An 8470-nucleotide genomic window follows, 5' to 3' on the forward strand; every position below is an offset into this window, starting at 1 on the left:
AACAGAAGAAGCAGGGAGGCTAGTCAGGAGGCAACTGAAATAAACCAGGTGAGAGAAGATGATGACTTAATTGTAGATTTAATAGTGGAGGTAAAGAGAAGGTTCAGGTTTTAAGATGTATTTTAAAACTGTGGAATTGTTAATAATTTGGATATGGGGAATAAGAAAAAGAAAGAATTGGTGAAAGAATCCCAGATTCTCAGATTGAGCCATCGGGTAGATGGTGTTACCATTTACTACTACAGGAGATCGGGAGGGAGAGTTCTGTTGAGGACATTGTGGCCAAGATTCCTAGTTGCCACCCAAAATGCACTTTCCAATTCTTCTTAAGTAACCAATCTCCAATTTTATTCCAGCTAAAAGACTACATTTTCCAGCCTCCTTCTGTCACTAAGCGAGGTTATATAGCTAAATTCTAGCCAACAGGAAATAAGTGGAAGTATTACACAGGACTTCTAGCACAACTGCCCTATGCTTCATCTCCCTTCCTGCTGCCTGGAATGAGGAAGTTCTGTGGAGCTCCAGCAGCCATTTTGAATCATGAGGTGACCTTGAGGATGGAACTCACATGCTGAGAATGGCAGATTAAAGAATTTAAATGAAGCCTATGTTTCTGGTGATTTCAAGAAGCAGATGTACAGTGCTGGACTATCTCTGGGCTTCTTTTAAGTGAAATAAATTCTTGTGTGCTTTCAATTATTTTGAATTTTCTGAATTATGCAGCCAAACTAAGTCTTAACTGATACAGAGACTTAAAGATAGATATAATATGTCTATTAAATATCCTAGTAAGGTAGAATCTCCATTTTAAGCATGAGAAAATTGAGTGTCAGAGAAGTTACTTGCCCAAAGTCAAACTGCCAGCTTGAGATAAAGGCAAGGTTTGAACCAAACACAGTCTGACTCCAAAGTTCATGTCTATATATTATACCATCCTGTACTGAAAAAGAAGAAAAGGGACGCACCAGAATCACAATCATGTTCAATAGCACAATCATGTCTAGGACCATTCCTATACATGATACACCAAAACACCCTATTCAACCTGATATAAGGAAGAATCAATCATCGCCTATTACTATTTATATGATGTCAGTAGTGTATCATCTGCTTTACCTTTTTTTAAGGCAATATATGTTTAATTACATTCACCTGATCCATTTAGCCCTCGGTTTATTTCTATTGTATTAAAATGTTACTTATATTTATAGTTGCTCTTGCAACTAAATATATACTAAACTCCATTCTGAATTGTTCTAGCGCATTCTGGATTCTAATACATACTCCAACCCAGAGCTAAGACCTTCCATTACATGATCCATTAATTATGCATCCTGTAAGATAATAATGATAAGTTCTCCATAGCTCCCAACACCAATGGATCTGACTAGCCGTTCATCTTGGCAACAATTTCATGGTTTGTTGATGATTATCTCATGAGGCAGAGAAACAAATACTTTGTAAAGTAAAAATGTTATGTACCTATCAATCCTTTTTCAATCTATCAGTTCTGTCATCCTATAAAAAAGAGAAAATTTGATTAGCGATGCAAGTGTTTTCTCTGACAAGTTCATGCTGACAGCTAGCTTAAACTTTAGGTGTTCCTAAGTAGTCAGGAAGGAAGATTTTTTTCTTTTACTTTTTCATTGAAGTGTAGCACACATACTGCAAAGTACATAAATCTTAAGTGGACAGCCTGATAACATTTTACAAAATGAGCACACCTGTGTAGCCACCACCCAGCTAGAGACACAGAACATTTGCGGCATCCAGAATCCTCCCTCACGCCCTTTCCAGGCATTGCCCATCCCCCGATAAGGTTAACCACTATCCTGACTTTTGATTCCACAGACTCATTTTGCCTGTTTTTGAACCTGATGTAAATAGAACAGTGCAATATATAATCCTTCACTTAACATTATGTCTGTATAATACATCCATGTTGTTGTAAGTAGCCATAGTTTATTCTTTTTCATTACTGTGTAGTATTCCATTTGTTCATTCTGTTATTAATGGACATTTGGATTATTTGCCATTTTAGCTACTATAAATAATGTTGCTATATACATTCTTGTCCAATACTTTTAATACATAGTAAGGGAAATGTTTCACTTTGAGTTTTTTATTCTTGTTTTTGTTTTATTTTTGGTGGTATACAAACTACATTGCCTATATATTTGGGAGTAATACATCCAAAGTAAGCATACATACTTTAGCTAAAATGTATTATGCCTAATTCAATGCTCTGAACAAAACTCCCTTGAGTACTTGAGTATTGTTAAGAAAATAATGAAAAGAAAAGAAAGGGGGAAAAGAGACTTGTAAGAGAGATATAGAAAGCTTGGAAAGCAGGTAATAAAAAATATGAAAAAAAGAGGAGTAGTGGGTTGAGTCCTTCTATAAATTTTCAAGTTTGCAGTGAGTTAGATGACCACAGTTTGGCATTTAGGTTTTGCCATATACTGCTATTAAGATATATCCTCAAGATGAACCCATAAGATTGGATATCATTTTGCTGATGTTTGGTACGTACTTTCACTTCTTTGGAATATACTGGGGCTTTCTAGTGATACAGTGATTATATGTTGCAGCAACCTAAGACAGGGATATCTGCCCACGTTGGGCGCCAAAAATGTCCCGACCCACAGGATATTCAACGAGGACCCTGGAGGGGGGAGTGGGAATTGGATGGGACAAGAGACACGAGAAATGAAGACAAGACAGTATTCTGATCAAGTCTCGTTTATTGATTCTTAGGTTACATCTTATATAGGAGAAAGCAGGCATGCTGCAAAGGGTCTGGAATGTAAAGATATGATAATATCTTGAGGAGAGACAAAGACAGGACATTCAAAGTAAAGGTTGCCACCCAGAATGTTTATGGTTAAACAAGTTTCTAGAGAAGGATAAAAGGTCACTTGCAAATTAACTTGCATAGCCAGGAGCAATCAGTTTCTGGCATAAAGATTTCGAGGCAGTTATCATGTAAAGCACAGCCATCTGAGCAGATTGTCACGTAGGAGTGGTCTCACAAGAAGGGGTGTGGAGCTTCAGGCCCCCAACAATTAGAAAGACTCACAGAACTCACTGAAGCTTATTATATGAATGGTTATACTTATTACAGAGAAAGGATACATTAAACATCAGCCAACGGAAGAAACACAAAGGGCAGAATCTGGGAGGAAGCTCAAAGCAAAGTTTCCTTCATTCTCAAGATGCATTATCCTCCTTCCATAGACTAAGACAATACACACAGAGTATTTCCAATCTGAGAAGCTCACCAGTATCCAAAGTGTTTATTGAGGGCTTATTATATATGCATGATCAAGTAATAGGTAAAGAAGCCCTTTATTATTCCACGCCACATTAGATTCCCAATAACTGAAAGGCTTGGCTCCTCCCCCTCCTCCACTCTGAGAAATTAAAGGTTAAGAAATTTTTTTTTTATCAATATACATTGCAGTTGATTTTCGTGTCCCTTTACTGATTCCTCCCTCCCCGCTTCCTCTTCCCCCTCTCACCCATCAACATCATATCTGTTCACTTGTCTTAATAAGTTCAAGGAATTGTGAGGTCAAGAAGTTTTATTAAATGTTTAAGATATTTAAAATTTGGGGTGGGGTTGGGGCACCTCATCTCTTGCGTTTCCAACCCATTTTCATTCATTTATTCAAAAATCTGTCTTCCTATTACCTAATGTGTACAAAGATCTGTGTTAGGTGCCTGAGAGGTGAAAAAACATAGAAATATTAAATATGTACAGATTAAATGACATGTATCTAATATTTGCTTCCAAATAATGATGAGGGTAAGAAGATGGGCATGATGGAGCAGGACTGGCCATGAATTGGCTAACTGATTGTTGGAGTTAGGTGATGAATCTTTGGGGGTTCATATTGCTGACCTGTCTGATTTTGTATGTGTTAAAAATTCTTTAAAATAAAAAGTTTTTAAAAACACACAAAGTGCATAAGACAGCCTCTGTCCTCCAGAAGCACTAAAACATGCATTCAAACTGCCTAGTGATGCTTAAAGAGGCCACGGCAGTTATGAATCTCAATTCTGGTATTTTAAGATCAAGACAATGCCATGAAAGGGGTGACTTTGAGGCCTAGAAGTTAAGTGAGTTTCCAAGGTCACATAGTTGGCATCAGAGGCGATACTGAAAATTAGTCTCTACACACACACACACACACACACACACACACACACACACACACAGGCACTGTTTTTTCTTCTGGTCAGACTGCTCCAACACTGAATGGTACATGGGAAAAGCTATGAAACCAGTCCAAACCAGAGGTATAAAAATTCAAAGGAGATACCACCTGCCCCTGAAACCATGGGCTATTTCATAAATTGTGCTCCGCCCACAAATCTAAGAGGGCTATCCACCAGAACAGAGAAAAATCTTATTAGTGACCCAAGAATGTTACTTTTATTTGCATAATTGTTTGGTTAACCTCTGTTTCTCCCCAAGTCACACAGTGTCCTCACAGGGTGCTGAGACCTACACACATTAGCAACAGAAACGCCAGCAGCTAATTACCCTATCCATCATTTGTCAGTCAGACAAGATACAGTGAGCATTTACAATATACCAAGAACTGTGTTAGGACGTGGAGATACTGCAGAGATAATCACCATCACTGCCCTCAGGGAGCTCTCAGGCTGGTAGAGAATTACTAAAGAAATAATTATGAAGGACAATCTCAGGGTGCTCCAGCAATCTAAATTCCTTGTAGCTCTAGATTCAGACTGACTAACATTTAAAAGTACATTTCTGCACATTTAGACATTTTCAGATGTTCATAATTTTAAAGCAATAAACCAGCACAAGGTAGAGTTCTACTCTAACCAGTAAAGCATCAGGCACTAGTAAAAGGAGAACAATTGCCAAAAAGAAGACAAAAACTGTAAGACGTAGTCACGCCTATATTTTGAATGTTTTCCCAGATGATTTTTCCCATAATGGAGCCATATAGCTCCATTTATTTAAATTACTTTTGAGGAGATTTCAGTTCTTTGAAAATACATAAAAGTGTTCCATTTTACTCCTATACAAAAATGTTTCTCATTCTAAACCCTCGATATGCTAGATAAAATCTTAACCAAGCATACTCTCGCCTCTAGTTCTCTTGGAGTAGATTGCCTTTCCCCTAGGAAAGGAATTCAGTTTTTTTCTTATGTTTTCCATGTATATTAGAATATCTAAAGACAAGTAAAACAATAAAATTACTTTAAAATATGGAAAAGCAGTAATAAAAATCAACTTTCATAAGGTATCTCATTTTTACTTTTCACATAAAAATAGATGTCTACTCTAGCCTACCTGAAAAATCACAGAAATAATATAATCTATACTTAGAACATCCAAACATTTTTCCAAAAATTTCACTGTTGGGGAAATTTAGTAAGTTACAGTGTTTTACTCAAAGGTCCTTAGCTGTCTCTACGAGGAAAGAAAGGAAAAAAGAGAGAGGGAGGGAGGGAGGAAGGGGGGGAGAGAGAGACAGAGGGATAGAGGAAGGAAGGAAGGAAGGAAGGAAGGAAGGAAGGAAGGAAGGAAGGAAGGAAGGAAGAAGAAGGGCAGGAAGGAGGGAGACAAGAGAGAAAAAGAGAAAAAGGAAAAAACCTCAATACCTAATCTCATAATTGTTAGATCACTTCTCTGTTCATAAATAAGCATTGTCAAAAATCATTTATAATATAAAAATGCTATTGATTTGGACATTCATAATTTTGTGGAGCTTTAACTTCTAAGGTTGGGCAATAATTCTCTCCCTCATCATAAAACATTTATCCATTCCCACATTCAAATCCCCTGAGCTTTTATGCATTCTATTACATTGCTAGCCTAGCAGTGTAACTAAATTGTTTTTGAAAAAATATAATTGCACCAAGTTAGCACACTTGAACAATTTTTATTTTTTATTTTAAAAGTTAAATACTAATTACCTTCACATTCATGCATTACTAAACATCTCATGTTTTAACCCCTCTATTTTAAACTGCAGAAGTTAGTGGGATTAAAAATGGTTTGCAAAGACCTTAGGTAGCAAGATAAAAGTTAGCCCTACAACAATTTGTAGGGAGGGAGATGTCACTATCTTTACCAGAAAGTGTTCATTGCAAGAAATGGAAAGGAAGGCTGCCTGAATTTGCACAGCCCTCCATCCTAACCAAAATAACTGAATGTTTAGAAATTAGAAATTTGCAGCCTCATGAATTAAAGAGACAACCCAAAATCTATTAAATTTTCCTGAGGATTTGGTCCACTATGCTTCAAAGAATACAGACATCATAATACCCTAGGAGTCTACAAACATACATCAATGCCTTTTAAATCAACTCTTTTTCTTATAGCAAAAAAAAAAAAAATTCATTTTTTATCGTCAAATTCCAGAAACAGCAAGCACAATTTAGTTATAGCACCACTAAAATTATAGCTTCAGACCAGCTTTGGTAGACAACAACAGAAATCGGATGTTTGTAAGGAAAGATAGGCATCTTAGGCATTTATGTTCACTTTATCTATACCCCCTGCCAACCCTGGACCCAAATTAGGAATTCTAAATCCTTTGAACCTGAAAATTATTAGATTTGATGTCCAGATGTCTATAATAATAAATAATAAGGCTTTCAAGGATCAAGAAGATAGCTGTTATACAAAACCTGGTTGCTAATCAGAAGACTAAGGCAATCTCAAAGGCAGCCTTAAACCAGTCTCTATACTCAGATGCCTCCAGCAGCCAAGAAGGTAAGTAACTGCTGGGGCTGGAAAGGAGAGCGTACATTCATTATGAGAGTGGGGAGCACTTCACATGCTGCAGAAGGAAGCTGCAGCCCGGAGGGAGCGGGCAGCTGCCCCTCAGCTCCAGCCCGTTGTTCACCTATCTTCTTATTTCTCAAGGCAACCCAGAAATGCAGATTAGTATATGAAATCTCCCTGTAAAAATGTTGGCACAAACATTTTAAAAGCACTGCATAGGCCAAATAAAACATGTCTGTGGGCAGACTTCAGCCAGCTGACTGCCATTTGAGATCTCAGGGAAACTATGAAAAAAGAAAGGAGTAAAATAGTTCCTTGACTCTCCCTCCCCCAATTTGGTAATGTGCAGTTTTGGAGATCACTGCGAGAGTCTAGCCAAAGGAGGGTTAAAAAATGACGTGGAAGCTTCAGTTCAATCCTAAGGAAAACACTACTTTTCTACCACACTTTTTTCAATGAACTTTATAAACACACGGGCGCGCATGCGCACGCTTTTTTCCACAGATCCAGGATCACAAATAACTTCTCAAGCATTTCCATGGAGTTGAGTGGTATCTTGCTTATGTACCCCAGAAAATGGAAATCCATTTAAAACACATTGATATCCCAAAAGATAGTCAGACCTTAACCACTGTTGTCTTTGCTCTTAACAAAAAGTGAAATGTACTTAATTGCTGCAGCTCATTCTTAAAGACATGAAGTAACCCATTCAAAATCCAATAAGCTCATTCTCAGTGATAGGTCAAATGCTTGCCACACAGGCCACCCTTATATAAGAACTCTATGGCAAAACCACAATAAATTTGCTTTTTATTTCATTTATTCTAACTTCCCAAAAAACATTTATTTCAGGATATGATCTAAGAAATTAAGGCAGTACACTTTCATGCATTTCCTTTCTTGTTTACATATATTTAAGTTATCATTCATGTTTTAGAATTATGATCATTCTTAAACCAATCAGGCCTGGGCAGATCATGAGGCTACATATTGGCTAAGAATGGGTTAACACTCACTTGCTGAAATGTATGGCTTTTTTACTCCTGGATCATAAGTGCTTTTTCTTTTCCATTATTAGGTTGCTACAAATATTTAGGTGATATGGAAAAGCAGCAAAGTGTGAGAGTATCACTTCCAAGGGATATTTCCCACAGCTACCATGTAACATGGGCCAATATTTTCCATTTTACAAATTTTTTAGAATGGTGTAATCAACTTTCAAAATCCATGAATAAACACAGGGCCCTCAAGTTTCTTCCTTTGCTTTACCATAACTAATGCTCTGTTCTCTCCCACATGAACTCTCATTTACTTTCCAGGGTATTCTTCCTACAAAGAAGAGAAGGGATTTAAGAAATTACCTTATTACCTAACTACTGTAGCAACGATTATAAAATATTTTACTGTAGATGTCATTAGAGATGCCAGGATACATTTATCAGGAAATAAAAAATACTGTTTCTGCATAAAGGTTTTGATGCTATTATATTCTGAATATAACTGAATCTTCAACTTCTGTAGACATTCTATAACTGAATCTCATTGCTGAAATTTGGTCAGGTCTAACCTGTATTTACAAACAAACCTACTAAACCTAATTAAAAAAAAAATAAGATAATGCAGACATCGTGTCAACCTTGGGAGCTTGCGTGTATTGTCATTAGTATTGTACATGGGATTTTGCTTTGGGGGAGCTTT

The sequence above is a fragment of the Galeopterus variegatus genome, unplaced genomic scaffold, assembly GCF_000696425.1.
Source record: "Galeopterus variegatus unplaced genomic scaffold, G_variegatus-3.0.2 Scaffold606, whole genome shotgun sequence".
Classification (NCBI taxonomy): domain Eukaryota; kingdom Metazoa; phylum Chordata; class Mammalia; order Dermoptera; family Cynocephalidae; genus Galeopterus; species Galeopterus variegatus.